Source organism: Rhynchophorus ferrugineus, unplaced genomic scaffold, assembly GCF_030347505.1.
Source record: "Rhynchophorus ferrugineus isolate W39M unplaced genomic scaffold, kcgeb_rfMv2 rfM6, whole genome shotgun sequence".
NCBI classification, from domain to species: domain Eukaryota; kingdom Metazoa; phylum Arthropoda; class Insecta; order Coleoptera; family Curculionidae; genus Rhynchophorus; species Rhynchophorus ferrugineus.
In genome coordinates, this window is record NW_027472585.1 from 38154505 (window position 1) to 38172739 (window position 18235).

The following is an 18235-nucleotide window of genomic DNA, read 5'->3' on the forward strand; positions in this document are numbered from 1 at the left end:
TTGTTAAAGAGATATGTGAGCTATTGTCCTTCCTTTCTAGGAAGGAAAATCGTTGAAAAAATACCTTCATTGCTTCCTTTCGGAATCTGTTCGATATGTAAAAACAACATGGAAAAATGTAAAATTACAATTTTATGATTCTAGACATACAAGATACATTTAAGACATATAGGTGGTTTGTAAAATCAAGCGCAAAGGATATTCATCAGTAATATTTAAATATACATAACTGAATATATCGATACTATTACTTTGACATTGAAATACATCGAAACCATATTTGACAACAATTTTGTTTGCTTTTTCCGTTAATGCCTTCACATCCCATCTTAAAAGCATTTATTTATATTATTTCAAGTTATTTAATACAGCCGATCAATTACTGAAGTATACTGCGGTATAACATGTTAAGTTTCCAGACACTGACCCAGAAAAACCAACAATCAAGGATTGGTATGCTAAGCTTAGACGTGGTGAAATGAGCACCGAAGACGGTGAACGCAGTGGATGCCCAAAAGAGGTTGTTACCGACGAAAACATTTAAAAATCCAGAAAATGATTTTAAGTGACCATAAATTGAAATTCACTGAAATAGCAGACAAAGATATTAACTGAACGTGTACATCATATCATTCACGGATATTTGGATATGAGAAAGCTCCGTGCTAAGTGGGTGCCGCGCGAGCTTGCTTTTGACCAAAAGCAACGACGAGTTGATACTACGGAGCAGTGTTTGAAGATGATCAAACGTAACAAACGCGAGTTTTTGTATCGATATGTGACAATGGATGAAACATGGCTCCATTATTTCACTCTGAAGTCCAATCGACAGTCATCCAAGTGGACTGCACACGATGAAACCGCTCCAAAGAGTGTGAAAACGCAACAGTCGGTTGGCAAGTTTATGGCGTCTGTATTTTGAGATGCGCATGGAATAATTTTCATTGACTACCCCGAAAAAGGAAGGACCATCAACAGCCACTGTTACATAGCGTTATTGGACCGTTTGAAGGATGAAATCGCTGAAAAACGGCCGCATTTGAAGGAAAAGAAAGTGGTGCTTCACCAAGACAATGCACCATGTCACAAGTCAGTGAAAACAATGGCAAAATCCCTGAATTGGGGTTCGAATTGCTTCCTCATCCACCGTATTTTCCAGATCTGGCCCCCAGCGACTATTTCCTGTTCTCAGATCTCAAAAGAATGCTCACTGGAAAGAAATTATTGTCGAATGAAGAGGTGGTCGCCGAAACTGAGGCCTATTTTGAATCAAATGACAAATCGTGCTACAAAAATGGTATCGAAAAGTACGAGGGTCGCTATAATCATTGCATCACCCTTGAAAGGAATTATGTGGAATAAAAATACTAATTTTGCCAAAAAAATGTGTTTTACTATGGTAGGCCGGGGACTTTTCTAATGACCTGTTAATTAACTATAGTTTTTAGATGTACTATAATGTTAAAATATTTTATTTAGATTAGAATTTTGTTCTATATCAAAGCCATACTGAACTAAAACTCAGAGTTGATGCGGCAACATGGCAACGTTTTAACGTCACAAATTTCGATGGCCTATATACAAATAAACTTTGAATAGACCATAGATATATTTTCATTTCATTGGTATCATTTATAGGCCATACCGAGAAGTTAACTGATACTTTAAATATATTTTAATGGATCATATAAATTTATATAGTTCTACACTGCTATTAACTCAAATCTTAAAATATATCATAACAAAAACAACTTTGTTAATTTAAAATTGTTACCGATTATAGGTTTATTTTCAAGACAATAATATAACAGCAATTAGGACGAATTATATAGTTTCGATATGTTCAAAACGAGCGAAATATTCGCAACAAACAACCATTAATTCGCAAACTAATCTCCTCTCTATGCAAACAAATAAAAACCGGATATCCTTTCCCGCGAATGAATTCGATTGAAATCCACATTTACCGGATCGGCGCGAAAAAAAAGTGCTTTACAAGTCCAAGGCCGTACGTGTCAAGGTTATGCTCGTGCCGCCATCGAACCTCGGCCATTAAAATAATCATTTGGGTCACGCAATTAGGACCTCCAAGGGATCCCAGAGAGCTCACCCACTCAGCCCTTTGGACGAGGACGCGTTACATTATGAGGAAGGACGCAGTATTTAATTCGTAATTATTCTCGATGTTATGTACAAGGAATACTCCAATAAAAACATTGCTCATATGGATTTTTGTCGATATTTAAATATGTTGTATCTCATAATTAATTATATTGTGACGATTTACTTCTTAGAAGGGATATTGTAAACTAGAGCTATAATATATATAGTTTATGAAAGTTGTGTTTAGGTATTACTTTTTAGGTTGTTTTATGTTTAAAAGCGTAATATAATTATTTATTATTTAATGGAAACAACTACCAGCAAATAGCGCTAAAATAATGTCGTAAGTTCTCTAGGAGATAATGTAGTGACTAAATCGCAATACAAAGAACAAATTTGAAGAATTTTACAAGAAATATATATACAGGGACTAATAGAAGAGCCAAATAAGTAACATTGTTAACAGAATAGAGAGTATATATTAAGGTTTGAAATCAGTCGATCAAGAATCTCAACTCTAAATCGTTAATAACATAGAAATATTAGCTTAATACCTACCTAAACCTATTTATCTGATTACTATATTATTTTAACTACTACCAACTGATCAATTTGAACTCGGTGTTGTGACATAAACAAAAAATTTAATTACAAATGAAACAAATCTAAATTGATATAACTGTTTGGGTTCGGCACTGACTTCAATGTAGTTAGTTGGTAGTAGTTAAGATAATATTATAATTAGATAAATAGGTTTAGGTAGGCATTAAGCTAATGCTTCTATGTTATTAACGATTTCGATTTGAAATTCTTGGGTATAAAGCTAAGTTATGTTTATATAGTAGAAAAAAATGCGTGTAGTAAATAGGTTAAATAAGGTTTTTGATTATTTTTATTTACCTATTACAACGATTTTACGTACTTATACAATTTTAAAACGTTTTTTGTGTTAAAAATCAAAGTTTGATTATTTTTTAATTTCGTAATATTTTTCGCCACATTACGGCTGTTTGAAAAAACGAAACACATTTTTGACATTTCCAAATATTTTAAAAATAGCAAAAATTAAAATTCTGTTGCAGTTTTACTTTGATACAATTATAGAACCACTTAAATTTTGAAAAATGAACCTGGCTCTCAAAGAAAATTTAATAATCATCGCCCGGGCTGATAACAGTCCCTGCCTGTAGAGGACGAAAATATTTCTCATCGCAAAGCTATAAAAAATGTTGTCCCCTCCTATCATTCAGGATTCAATATATCTTATACTTGAACCAGCATGGCAAAAATTTAATTGTTTTCAAATGCTTAACTTAAACCACTGTATTTCCTACCTTTTCATACAAACAAATTATGTAGAGTTATACCTAAATATGATTTATTTGAAGTATATATTCAAAACTATTCATTTTATGCTACTATTTCTTACATACTTCATTATACAATACGACATCTAAAACTGCTTTCTTGTCACTCTAATACTTACAAGATCATAATAAACCGACTGAATGGGTCCTCAATGGTCGTTTAAATTTTGAAAAATGAGCCTGGCTCTCAAAGAAAATTTAAGAATCATTGCCCGGGCTGGCAACAGTCCCTGCCTGTAGAGGACGAAAATATTTCTCATTACAAAGCCATAAAAATTGTTGTCACCTCCTATCATTCAGGATTCAATATATCTTACACTTGAACCGGCATGGACTTTGCCCATCATCAAAATAAATTGGATATTAGCGTCATATAATAAACAAAATGTACTTTTACTAATATTTCAGAAATTATACCTTCAAATTCTTTCCGAGTAGCTCACATTTACTGATACGAATGACTTTAAGTCAGCAATACATAATAGATTTCAAAATACACTTTTTAGTATACCGTCTATTTTCATTATTCTTACAGCTAAAATGTTGGCAATAACGTATATCCTAAACGTTATAGTCACTTAATAACCATGCTGAAACCTGGCTTATACGTTCCGAGTCATGAAACAAACTTCAAATTAGTAGTCAGTAGTCAGTAATCAGTAGTTAACAAATTAGATATAATTTATATTACAAAGATCTTTTCCCATTTATAAACTGTAGGATAGATAGTATGGTGCAGCTTGAGTGGGACCTGCTGGAGGAGAAACACAAACCTTGGTCTGTTAAAAGGGACTTCTTCTGCCCTCCTACCTCTTTAGGAAGGAAAAATTTGAGTAAAATTAAAAAATTAAACATTCCTTCCTAATGGATAGAATAGTGAGACCTCTGTGTCCGAATTGTGAGGATGTATTAGCTGTCATTGAGGGATGTGTTCTTGCCTCAAAATCTGACCAAATTATTAAATTTCATCAAGGAAATCGGACTTTTCCTTCAAGTCACATTTTAACCTGTATATAGCTGAATGTTACAGATGACTATTACATATTCACAATTTTATTATTTATTTATTTGTCTAAATATTTGTTTTCTTTCGATATTTATGGTGTAGGCTTCGATACTGATATAAGTATGTACTGTACTCTACTTTATACCAATAATATCAATCAATCACTTTGATACCATGGAAGAATATATAGAGAAAGCTCATAGCAAATTTCAAGAAAATCGTCTCGAAAAAAGTAAGTTAGAGGATACCGATTTTAAAGGTTCAGGTAAAGTTACGTTTTACAATGGTACTCTATATTTTTTTCAATCTGCAATTCCTGTTCCATACATTGGACCTTTTTCTACTTCAAAAAAAAAAACATTTTCCGAACTCCTTTCTGTCGATCAAGCTTTTCTTTCAGACAGCATCTTGGATAAAATCCTTGGATCTATTCGATTTCGAAGTCATCATGCAGCTCTTCATCAGTTAAGCAGTGACAAGCAAAAGTAATAAAACCAGTAAAACTTTGTTTTGACAGCGTTCAATAGGTTTTATGATTGACTGATAAACCAATCTCTTTGATTCTTAAGTCAATAGATAGCAAAACAAACAAATTATTATAACAAATTAAAAAAAAATCAATCGGTATGAAACATTGATAATAGATAATTAGTAATAGTTTCATTTCAAGAATCTTACTATTTTTCACATTAGTATACTGATTACTATAAAACAACGAAGAATTTGTCTCATATTCATTTAATTATCACTTATTTAAAGGACTAATATTTTTAGGATAAATTCTGGTAAGCTTTAATCAAAAGTTAGATTTAATCTAACTTTTCATGGAACAGTCGTGTCAGTTTGCTAAATTATTCATTCAAATGAATAAGTTAATGGAGGATAGGAATGGCAATAATGGAGAACTTTTCCATTATAAACGCTTCTCTGAAGAGACATCTACATCAACTTAACAATTAAAATTGCCTACATTAATTTTTTTTCATTATGTCGATTTCGTTATAACTAATTAACAATAATTAGGTAAGATTTTTTATTTTTAATATATGATATTAATTAAGTACGTAAAATCAGGTACTAAACTAAGAATAATAATTGTATATTTTATATATTGTACGAAATTTAATAGGAATGACTTACTTTATGGTTGTCGTATTTAAAACTACATACACTGACAGTACACGAATCACTAAAAGGGAAAAGAACTGTTAAACATTGAGCATAATAAGCTCTAGTAGGTGTACCCATTATGTCGACTGTCTTCCTGAGTTTGATTGATTGACATATTTAAGACCTCTTCAGGGTTCATTCAGTAAACAAGTTGATCACAGATCAGATTTAATCATAATTTTATTAAACAATACATTCTAATCCTTTATAGAAAGATTATTCAAGTTCAATATAAGAAACTACTAGCTAGATTTTGTTAGAAGGTTATAAATACATTAAAATTATTTGTTATTATTATTAAATTATAAAAACTCAAGTTTCAAACCGATTTTATTTTAGATATTATTAGTTCTAATTTAATTTATAACTAACTATAATAAAAACGTATGATAGTGCCATCTACACAACATATTAGGATCTAAACATAGAGATGGTAAATACTTACAGTTATCTATAATATTGTTACATACAGGAAGTTAAGTACTACATAACAGATAAAGAAATCTGTAGAACATATGATAATCTGGATATAGCATTAGAATCGGTAAATATTTACAGTTATCTATAGTAGTAACTCTAGAACATAGTAGATAAAGAAAACTATATTTTAGTCTCAATATTAGAATTCTGTTTTAAAAATAATGGACATGTTAAAGAAACCTGTTGTGCGATGGTGTGTTTCGTTGTAGCTCGTGTAGATGTCGCACGCTATATAGTTGATATATTTAACTTTAATATAATTGGCCAACAAAAAAAAGTGTAAATTAAAAAAATCTTCGACATCTTGAACCAGTCTATATTCAAATAGGGTTAAGAATATGTAAGCCAAAGATTAATATTATAATATGCCATAGTCAATACTTCAAAAATAGTATTAATAGTTAATTAAATTAGTTTCATGGGACTTTTTTTTGAAGTTCTTGCATGCAACTTACGTATTCCCTCTGGAAAGAACGATGTATTTTTTGAAGCTATCGACGAATGGAGATATTCTTGTTATCTTTGTAAGAGTTGAAGAGCTGCTCAGACAGCTCGCAACTTATATGTCGGGAAAAGTATTAATCAACGGGAGCAAGGTCGGAAGAATATGGCGGGTGGGGCATCACTTCCCATTTTAATGTATTCAAATATGTTTTTACCAGTTTTGCAAAATGTGATCCAGCGTTGTAATGCTGAAGTATAACACTGTTGTGTCTTTGCTGGTGTTTCGGCAGTTTTCCCTCAATGCTTTCCTTAAATGCATCAATTGTAGTCGATAATGATCTCCATTGACAGTTTCATGCAGTTATTACTTCAAATCCTCGCATTTAAATGTTTCTGGCTACCCATAACGCTCTTTGTTTTCGTTGTCACCACTTTCAAAACATCGAAATCAATGGATCATTGTTGCGAAAGCTTTACAAAGTATTGGATGACATTCAAACACATTTTTCTGAAAATTACTTGATGTGAATTATTACACTGTAACACCATATGTTATAAATTATTTAAAGTTAATTTATAATCCTGATAATTATATATATATTATTATCATTAATATCAAACGAAAAACGAAATTGCTTTTCTTCCTTAAATGGGTAGGAGTTCTTTGCGCTTGTAGATCCTGCAGAAGATTCCATTCGCAAATCCTTCACCATCCGATTTTTTTGTACATTGTTTAACTTTTACATTTCTAGCTCATATTTTTGGTGGAACTGGAAGAAAAGTAGATCTGAATGTGGAATGTGAAGATCGAAGAATAGAAGATTCGGGTTTCTTGTAGACTATCCTGCTTGGGTAAATATGTCAAAAATAAGCCTCGTGTATACGGTATGGTTTGATAGGTTCTCTCCAAACCACAGGATCAAAGATAAACTCTATTCGTTTTTTATCATTCACATAACCTACAACATATACTCCTCACAAACGGCACCAAATTATGTTTCAGTGAGGAAAATGTTATAATATCACAGATGTATCTAGATATTTCGATAGCAAAAAAAAAGATATTTAGCTCCAATTGCAACAATAAACTCATGAAATTCATTATTAATGTATTAATATAATCGTTTGTAACCTTCAAACAAATATATTATTCAGAATTTGATAATTAACAGCTGTAATAATATAGAAAAATGAATTTCATATAAATTGGAGAAAAATATAAGATATATCATTTATGTCTGTGAAATTACAGCTGAAGGTTATTGAGTAGTAATTTTTTGAGTCTCAACGTTTAATTGGTTGCAGAGTTCATTGCATATCTAATTATAGATTAGTTTGAAAGTTTCAAGATATTCATAAAATTAGAATCTATTTTTAAAATGTGGTAAAAGATATAACAATTAAATGTGAAAAAGGGTTGGGATTAATTGTCTTGTTCGAAGTTATTATAGGTCCAATTTTTATGGTATCATGAGCCGAGTATACAAAGTGATTTTTCTTTACACGTCAAAGGAATAAAGGACCCTTCAGGTTTGAAGATTTTTATATAATACTCTTTCTATGAAAAATCCTCACTATACCGTTTTCAACGAGTTTATTGTAACAGGAAGAATACATTAGGTTTTGCAGTTTTTGTATATTTGTTTTTTAACTGGTATATCATCATATTTATAATGATAAATTGGGGAAGCTAAAGGTTTGGATGTAGCGAAATTTTAATTTAATTTTTTAGCCGTCGGTGTTATTTAAATATGAGTTTTCTATATTGTTGTGCATACTCTTCTTCTACGAACTCCTTGGATTTAATTCAAAAAGGTAGGCGAGGAGCCTTGATTGACGTGAGCTGAAGAACATGTCAATCATGTCGACAAATAATTTTATTTCATTGAGGGGCTTTTTTCTCTACGTATTTCAGTTTTCGAACAGGACAAAACGCGTTAGTGGATGTTAATGTGACGGAAAATCGAAAAAGAATTTGGACGTCAGCCGTGACTGATACGAATAAAATGTTTTTGTTTGTCTTTTTCCATTTTTTTTTCGTTCGTCCAACCTGTTCTGTGGAGTGGCTTTTAAATGACGAGAAAAATGTAAAGCGCTCTGTAAGGTAACGTACGATGGGTCTGACACTTTTTCATTCACAATGTCTCCAATAGATTAATATATGTAAATCTGCCAGAGACAAAAAATATGGCCTCGCCTTTTATTTTCATTATCATTCAACGTTATCGAACTGATTGACGCGTCGTTGGTTTGAATAGGTTTGAATTCGCAATTATTATTTTGTTTAAGACTTTAGAGATTCATAGCCTACTAGTCATTAGAAGCTAGTTTTTTATTATAGTTTATTATTTATTAGTTGCATTGTAATATTAGGTATGCTAAGTAAAATCTTAATTTACAAATTAATTTATTACTACTATTCTATTGTAACACGAGGGGCAAAAGTCCCGCTACCATTTTGATTGCGCGCGAATTTGGTTATGTGACGTTTAGCTCAGTTTCGCTTTAACCATTGTGTTGTGTAGACGACAAAATTTTATTGTGGATGATTATACGCCACAAGAACTAGCAGAAATAGTGACAATATTTATAATAATGACAAAAATATCCTAATTGTTCAGTACCTCACAAAACCACAATTTATCGTTTATATACGAATATTCGACAATACGGTATGACAGTAGACTGGTATCGTTCTTCAAGACAACGGATGTCTCGTAACGTTGAAAATGTGGCTCTGTTGCGCGATAATGTTGCAGAGTCTCCAGAAACATCAATTCGGAGACGTGGTGCCCGGTTACACATTTCTATACGCAGTTTAAGGCGAATTTTGAAAACTGATTTGAAAATGTTCCCGTACAAAATTCATTTAGTCCAAAAATTGCTACCGGGAGATCCTCATTAACGAGTTGAGTACAGAAATGAAATTAAACATTTTTCGTCTAAATTGATAATTGAAACTTTCAGGGTTCACAGAGTAAGCAATTAATTCATGAAACATCATCGCATCCACTAAAAACAACTGTATAGTGTAGTATTCATGCTTGAAACGACATTGGTCTCTATTTTTTTTTAATGACCAAGGTGTTGTAGTTACTGTTATTGCTGAACGGTACCAAAACATGATTCGAAATTTTCTTGTGCTTGAAATGAAAGAGCAAGGACTGAGGATATGTGGTTTCAGCAAGATGGGGCCGCAGCACACACAGCTCGTTCAACAATTCAATTATTGAATGACGTTTTTCCACGAAGACTAATGCCGCGGAGTGGCAATTTAGCATGGCCAGCTTCAGATATTACAGGATGTCATGAAAAATGTCTTAAAAAGGGCCGAAAGTTGCATAGCGAATAGTGGTCATCATTTAGCCGATATAATTTTCCAATTATAACGAAAAAAAATGGAATTTAGCATACGCTGATAAGTCATAATATAATGTTTTTCTACTTTTCCATCGAAGCATGGATGTAGTTTATGTTTATGATTATAATTATGGTTACTCAGTCAAAACTGTCTGAGTTATTTCATTTCTGCTATATTTATTTGTCCTTGTTAATACCTAAGTCTCGCAACCGAATGTCTGTCAATTGCTTAATACAGTTCCATTTCTGTTTTGCTGGATATTTTCTTTTTATTAATAAATTTGGTACTTATATCAACAAGTATACATTCATGGTTTTTCTAATTGTGGTATTCATTTTGATCTCCTGGCTTCCGCTACTTTAGAGTTCTATATCTAGATACTTTTATTTAGTACTTTTGGCTCTCTAAACACTAAAACTTTCGTTTTGTTTTTCGTCGTTATTATGCCTCATCCTCTTAGTTCCCATATCGCATCTATTTCTTCATCATATTTTCTCTGGATGTCCTGGTTTATCAGTTATTATTTTTATGAAAATATCTTACATTATATATTAATATTAAGTTCTCATTTTAAGTAAAATTCATTTTATTAAATTAAGATATATTTGACTTACATATTGCTGGAAAATATTTACCGATCTGCAGCTGATATAATATTAATTTCGTTGATATATTCAGGATGTTGACTTGGCATTACAAATTGGAAGTTGCATTATAACAACAATTAATTATGAAGAGAGTAAGGTATTTGGAAATGGAAAGGTATAAATGATGTATGGTGATGTATGATGAAGGAATATACCTAATTGCCTATTTTGAAATGAACTAATATTTTGTCAATAGAGTAATATTGAATGAAGAAATAATGACTTACATAAGTTAACATTTAATGTCTTAAAGAATAAAACATACAGTATATTCCTGTTTAAAATTATGAGTCATTTCTAGTCATTCTTTGCTTAGAGAAATCAAATACTAGCTTCAGATAAGGATATATTTTCATGCCAATAATATTACGGAAGAAACAAAGTCTTTTCATCTACCAATAAAAATGGCTGAGTAGTTTTGAAGAAAAAGAATGACCTGATAATAATGATATTTTGGAATAAATTAATACTAAAACTACTATTTCGAAATAATTCGTGACTAATTTATATGTAGATACATCTCATAACTTGTTTGTTAGTTTCACGTCCATTTTCTTGGAATTTTTATTGACTTTTACAATATATAGATTAATCTTTAGTAATGCGCGAAGCCTAACGACTCAAATCATCTTTTAAAATATAATGAAAATTGTGCAAAAACCAGCAATCTTTCAGGTGTAATCACAAACAAATGACGGACATAGAATCATATCACATGACAAAGATTTTATATAAGTTTCCAATAGATTCCCAGGCGCCGTTCGAAATTGGATAATAATAGATAATAATAATACGGTGGAAGCTCTTGGATAGTTGAAAGCCTTCATTGTGGAACCCCCCCGAACGTTTCAGTAAGTATTCATTGGCCGATCGAGTTTCATAACACGTATAATACGTCGGGTTATGAAATTTAAGACAGGTAAGACTGTTTACGGGGTCGTGGCCAACGTGATACTGATATGGGAACGATGCGGTGCAAGAGACAACGGAAATCGATCAGTAGTGTGAAGTGGAAGCGTTATAAGGGGGTAATTCGTTATTTGGATTGACGATCGAAAAGTTTATTTACAGCAGATTCGTTAGAAATATACATATTAAAATATACTGAGTTTTAGTTTCAGTTTGGCTTTCACGTAAAACAAAAATTCTAATCTAAATAAAATAATTGAACTAAAATGTTATCAAACATATTTAGGTTATTTTAACATAAGAACACAGGTATAATAGTTTGTAGGTTAGAGTTGTTTTATTATATTTACATTGAACTGTTTTCCACCCGACACATGAGGTAGAGTTATAGGCTTTTTTTTTGTAGTGGTATCCTCCTGGAGGCCTAATCTACCTAATTAACAATTACATATCAAAATAATGTATTTTACTGTCGATCGAGAGCATATTTACCTTTTTACGTTTAGTTCTTGTTTCCTTCGATGGCGTGTTTATTTGTTAAAGTCATCTTGATATCACTGTATTTTTATTTCTTCTGCTACTACCTGTGTACATCATTCTTGATAAAATTGATCACTGAATTCTGCCCAATGCATTTACCACATCAACAAAACAGTTAGTATTCGTTCTCCTTCATACATTCTAACCAAATGCTCATGTTTAATTCTGAACAATTACAATCATATAGGTGCACACAAATCTTTCACGCCCTACAATACCCATTTCCTACAGTTATATTCTAGTAATTATGTGCATGCCTTTAGTTGTTTCCACTCTCATCACTCAGGAATTTCCAGCATTATCACATATCCTGAGAGTTTTCTTTAGTCACTTTCACTTTCCGAGTCACTGTCCAAGTCAATCACTAAACTGTTAATTTCCAGTCTGTCTAAATACCGAAATATATCACGACCAGAACCAATATATTATTCCCAAACAATTATTTATTATATAAAATCAAAATCATTATATTAAACTTAATATTAAAACTTAATTATTTTAATAATTTAATTAATATTTAATCTTTATATTAATCATTAATATTAAAAATACATTATGTTTGTTTGGTTTAAACTCATTTAATTAATTAAAATATTTTTATGTAAATTAATGCAGATATTAAAAAATGTAATTTGTCTGTTTTTCGCTCATAAATATAATTTAAATATCTTAATGGTAACTATTAACTATAATATATTAACTGAGAAGTTATTTGATCTTTCGTTGGATTTTCTAATAAGAATTTGTTTAATATTTTAAATAATCCTCCATATTTTTCTCAATAGGATTCTGTACCTTTGCTGGACTAATTCTTTTGGATCTAGTATTAGGACTAGGTTTGGATCTAATACTAGCTAGTATTAGAATTTGACTTTTTTGCATTCGCAGGAATTGGAATATATCGTATATGTTAGAAAGCTTGTATATGTCAGACTGTAACAGTGTTCAAGTCTCCGAGCAATATACCATCCTGGAGAAGCATAAGCTCCTGCAGCTACTCCTGCACTTACTTCTCCTTCTTCTGCACTTTCTCTTAACATTCTGTAAAAATAACTCTGACATATAGACAGAATAAATATATAAATTCCGACAGTCATTTGTTCTGGCTTTTGTTGAAGATTTTTCTCTCTTAATTACATTTTTTTGAATAAATTCGTTTTGAGAAACATGATGCAACCAAAATTACCATCCAATTTAATCGGTATTTTAGCACACTAATATAAATATTGTGTTTTTTATTGTGTAGGTATTGTCCCTCCCTCACTCCCTTGTAATATCAGTTAAGTTAAAATAAACAAGTATTTTTTCAACCAGTGTTTTCAGTTCTCGTGCAAATTTTTTCTTAAAATAGTAGTGAGTCTTCGGACGAGCAATCGCAACTATAGCCGACCCCACGAATATTTCTAAAGTTGATGACCCCGACGTGATCAAAAGTCGTAACATCAGCATCACATGGTCGACGACATCCCACGGGACTAGCCTGATGGACGAAAACCACAGAAGCCCATCATGTATACCAGCAACACATGAACACCCTCGCATCACGAAACGGGACACGTAAGGCACCACACTTATAGGTACCCTCAAACAAGTCAAAACGCCCCAAGACAAACGACGTCCTGCTACAACTTCGATAGCAGCTGATCCCGTAAAACTCCTCGCTCATGTTGAGATCCCCATCTCATCAGCAGTCTCTGTGCATTTGTTTGCGTGATTGCGGGTGCATTCCGGAACCTGCATCATATATAGGTACGTTCCACGGCAGTTCCACTAGGAGGAGGGTCATGTGGCGACCGCCACGAGCCTTTAGGCCACCACGTATGCAGCTACAATAACAAGTATTTTTTCAACCAGTGTTTTCAGTTTTTGTGCAAAACTAGTGGAGAGTGTTCGGACAAGCAATGGCATCGATAGCCACATGTACCGACCCGATGAACATTCCTATAATTATTATAAAATATAAGTTTTAATAAAAATAAGAACCAGCCTAAAATAGTATATATATTAGAGTACTACTTGTATGAATATTTGCTATCAAGAATATATATGGTGGGAAGTGCGCAATTATATTGTTTAGACATCATTAAAAAGTTATGTTTCATCGATACATAACTAATATAATCGACAATGATTGTCACATTAATAAATGTAAAATTAGCATCATTATTGACAGCTGCGCTTATGGTTTATTTGAATTTGGTCCTACTGTCTTCGAATAAAGTCTGGCTAGTGATCCAATTTGAGACCATCTCGTTGAGAGTGCCGTATCTGAGATGGTTATACCTTGTCGGGTATTATCATCTTGCCTATGGATAATGCCATAATTTGGTGGTATTCGAATGAGCAACTATCATAACAGTAGAAGGACCGTCCTATTACCTTGACAACTATGGTAACTTCTGTTGTTTTCTTTGCTAATACAGCTAAAAGTATTCCATTTTTTCGCACTGATAAATGTGTTTAATTTATCAAAACTGTTATATTTACACAATAATTCTAATAGCGATATTCTTATATTGGTATTATATTATAATATTTTTTCGAATAGGTACTAATAGACATTTTTAGGGTAAGTGATGTGACTCGGTGAATGGAGGTAAAACGAAATGAAACAGTGTTGTTTACATTTTGTGACCGTTATTTATTGGCTATATATAAAAAATATGAAAAATACAATTGGATAAAACGGATGGCAACGGTGTTACCTGGAGACGAGGCTTGGGTGGCACGTCTAAACCAAACGATGGTTGAACACTGAATCAATCGAAATACCCTTCAATATCATCCCAGATAAAAACGTCTCGGGGTTGCCGCCAGCTATTCGTTATCGGGTTCTAGTTGGCATTGCTGACACCCCTCCCGTGTTCAACATTTGGAATTATATTTCTGGGTATTTTGTAGACCGTTATTCCATGAAGTAAAATTCGACATGCCTCAAGGTCGTTACACATTTAATATGTAGTACCTAGAGGTATATTATTTAAAGCAATATATTTGTTTTATATTTTGTGACAACTTGGTCTACAATTGGGTGTATTCTTAAAAATATATCTCAGTCTGTCTATTCGTTTTCAAATAACCTAGTGTGGAAGGCCATTTTAACATAAATTAAACTGTTTGACTGTTGGCTGCACCAGTAGTAGCATATTGGTTAGACTATTTACGCTCATTGATCTCTGGCTAGTAAGAGTGCACCAAGTTATAGTAGCTTTTGATCATCGGGCTCCTCTGAAATCATATATGGCCATTATCTTTGGAATAAGGACCACAAAATATAAAGAATATGTCTTAGTGAGCACCATTGAAGAAGAATATTGTAATATCCTCATTCATAAATAGTAAGTGAATGCAAAATGATGTTTTTTTGACCATTTATACCATAGAAGAGAGCATTTTTTTAGAATGAGGTACATCTGAAGAAAGGTTACTCTAAATTTAATTATTCCCTTTTGTTAAATAATGAATTCCGGTTACCTTGACCGCTGTGGTTACCAAGCTATATTGGGTGTATTCTTAAAAAATATATCTCAGTCTATTTATTCGTTTTCAAATAACCTAGTGTGGAAGGTCATTTTAACATAAATTACACTGTTTGAGTGTTGGCTGTACCAGTAGTAACATATTGGTCAGAGTATTTACGCTCATTGATCTCTGGCTAGTAAGAGTGCACCAAGTTATAGTAGCTTTTAATCATCGGGCTCCTCTGAAATCATATATGACCATTATCTTTGGAATAAGGACCACAAAATATAAAGAATATGTCTCAGTGAGCACCATTGAAGAAGAATATTGTAATATCCTCATTCATAAATAGTAAGTTAATGCAAAATGATACTTTCTTGAGCATTTATACTATAGAATAGAGCATTTTTTTAGAATGAGGTATATCTGAAGAAAGGTTACACTAATTTTAATTATTCCCTTTTGTTAAATAATGAATTCCGGTTACCTTGACCGCTGTGGTTTCCAAGCTGTATTGGGTGTATACTTAAAAAATATATCTCAGTCTATTTATTCGTTTTCAAATAACCTAGTGTGGAAGGTCATTTTAACATAAATTACACTGTTTGACTGTTGGCTGCACCAGTAGTAACATATTGGTCAGAGTATTTACGCTCATTGATCTCTGGCTAGTAAGAGTGCACCAAGTTATAGTAGCTTTTGATCATCGGGCTCCTCTGAAATCACATATGGCCATTATCTTTGGAATAAGGACCACAAAATATAAAGAATATGTCTCAGTCACCACTATTGAAGAAGAATATTGTAATATCCTCATTCATAAATAGTAAGGGAATGCAAAATGATGCTTTCTTGAGCATTTATACCATAGAATAGAGCGATTTTTTTATAATGAAGTACATCTGAAGAAAGGTTACATTAATTTTAATTATTCTCTTTAATTAAATAATAAATTCCGGTTACCTTGACCCCTGTGGTTACCAAGCTGACAATATGTTTTTGTATTATAAAAAATATATTAAAGCAGCTTTGGTAAAAGATCTTCTCAACGAAATTAAAACGCGCTGATGAAAATTGAAGGGGGGAAACGTATCAGCTCCCTAATTTCTACTTAATTTCGGGAAGAATCACCATTTTCTCTATCCCCGTCGCGAAATCAAACGCCCGTAAAGCGACGGCAATTATTTATTTCGTTGTTCGCGATTCGTGTTCGGCTCCTAATCCGCGTCTGGCTTTTTCCAGGTTATTTTTCTTTCATCGCTCCTCCGAAATTAATTACGAACGAAAAACAAACAACAGATACTCCTCGGCCTGCCCGTATTTCACTTCCACCTCGCGAAACTTTCGCCCGCCGGAGCGCGCCACCTCCCCCCTCCCTCTCGACGCCCCCTGCCCACGAACAGTCCCGGTCGGCACCCTCAATCGACGTAAAAATACGACTCGGTCCTAACCCGTTCCTTTTGTTGCGTTCAGTCGAAACGGCGGCCGAGAAAAAACAAAAGACAAACTTCTGACAACGCGTCCGTACCTTCATTTTATTATGTTGTGAATAATTTAAAAGGCCTTTTCCTAAATATAGCCATAAAATTAAGTAAAGGACGGCGATGGGAGCCCCCTTGCGGTAGTGGGGAAAAGAGGGAATAGCGCGCGGCGAAGGTATCAAGATACATTTAATAATTTATTTCTGAAAAGGCCTGAAAAAAAGAGGATAAAAAAGCGGGGAGAGGTGACCCTGTCTCCGCCCTCCCGGCGAACCGGCGTCGAATAAAAAAACGCGATCTCCGCCCATCCGCGCCCGGCGAGCCAATGACGGAGGGAGTGCGGCCGCCATCTTGGCGTAGGGGAGCAGCGGCGAATACAGCGCTTCGTTCGGAAAAAAACCGAATTAAGCCAGAGTGTTCGGTCGACGTCGCGTCGAGTATGTGAGTGGAGAGCGATTCCTGCCAAAAATTACGCAAATCGATCTCGAAAATCGATAGGAAATTTTAGTTTTGGGACTAACGGACCGCGTAACGGTCGCTCTATCAGAGTTCGTCGATTTTCGCGTGGCATCAGCCCGATCTTGGCGTCGATCGCTCGCTTTCGATATCGAGAGGGACTCTGTCGGTGTCTCAGAGGCTTTTTCTAAGTAACGTCGGACCTTTCGCCTCGACGACGGTTGGTTTATGAATGACTGATAAGCACATTGGAAAGTTTTGACATAACAGTGACATTTGAATTGATAAAAACTAAGTCGGGTAAGTTTTGAAGCCCTTTTAAGAAACGACAAATCAACGTTAACATGCAGTTAATAATTAATGATGAAAAAATGTCCATGCCACCGTAGTGTATTAAATTCAGTCATTAATAAAGACAAGTATGTCAAATAATTTTTGTTTACATTTGCACGAATGAAAAAGTTATCGCTAAATTCAAATAAATACAATTATATATTATTTTATAGTTTTTAATTCACTTTATCAATATTGAAACAGAGCATACACAGCAACAACAAAAAGATAAATATTTGGCTACTCTACCATATATTATTAATTTTTTTCATAACTTTTTAATTAGATATAAGACTACACTAAAATTTAGAATTACTTCACAAAACTGGATGGCTTTTTATTGTTACGTTCGTTATTGTCAGGACAATAATTGTACAAAAAAAGCGTACAGAAAAGTTTTTCTACATTTAAATTTTACTATATGCAGAGAGTGACACCGAAGGTACTTGACAAAACATTGGAACTGGTTTAAATCA

The 18235-nt window shown here is 33.1% G+C and overlaps 1 protein-coding gene across 1 annotated transcript in view; it reads right to left on the minus strand.

Moving 5' to 3' along the window:
* The window catches only part of LOC143198658 (uncharacterized), an 84394-nt gene extending 78673 nt beyond the window's left edge, over positions 1–5721 (minus strand). Inside the window, exon 1 of the mRNA XM_076408004.1 lies at positions 5617–5721. The gene's annotated coding sequence lies outside the window, so the exon portion shown is untranslated. The remainder of the gene's footprint in view (positions 1–5616) is intronic.
* Positions 5722–18235: the final 12514 nt, after the last annotated feature.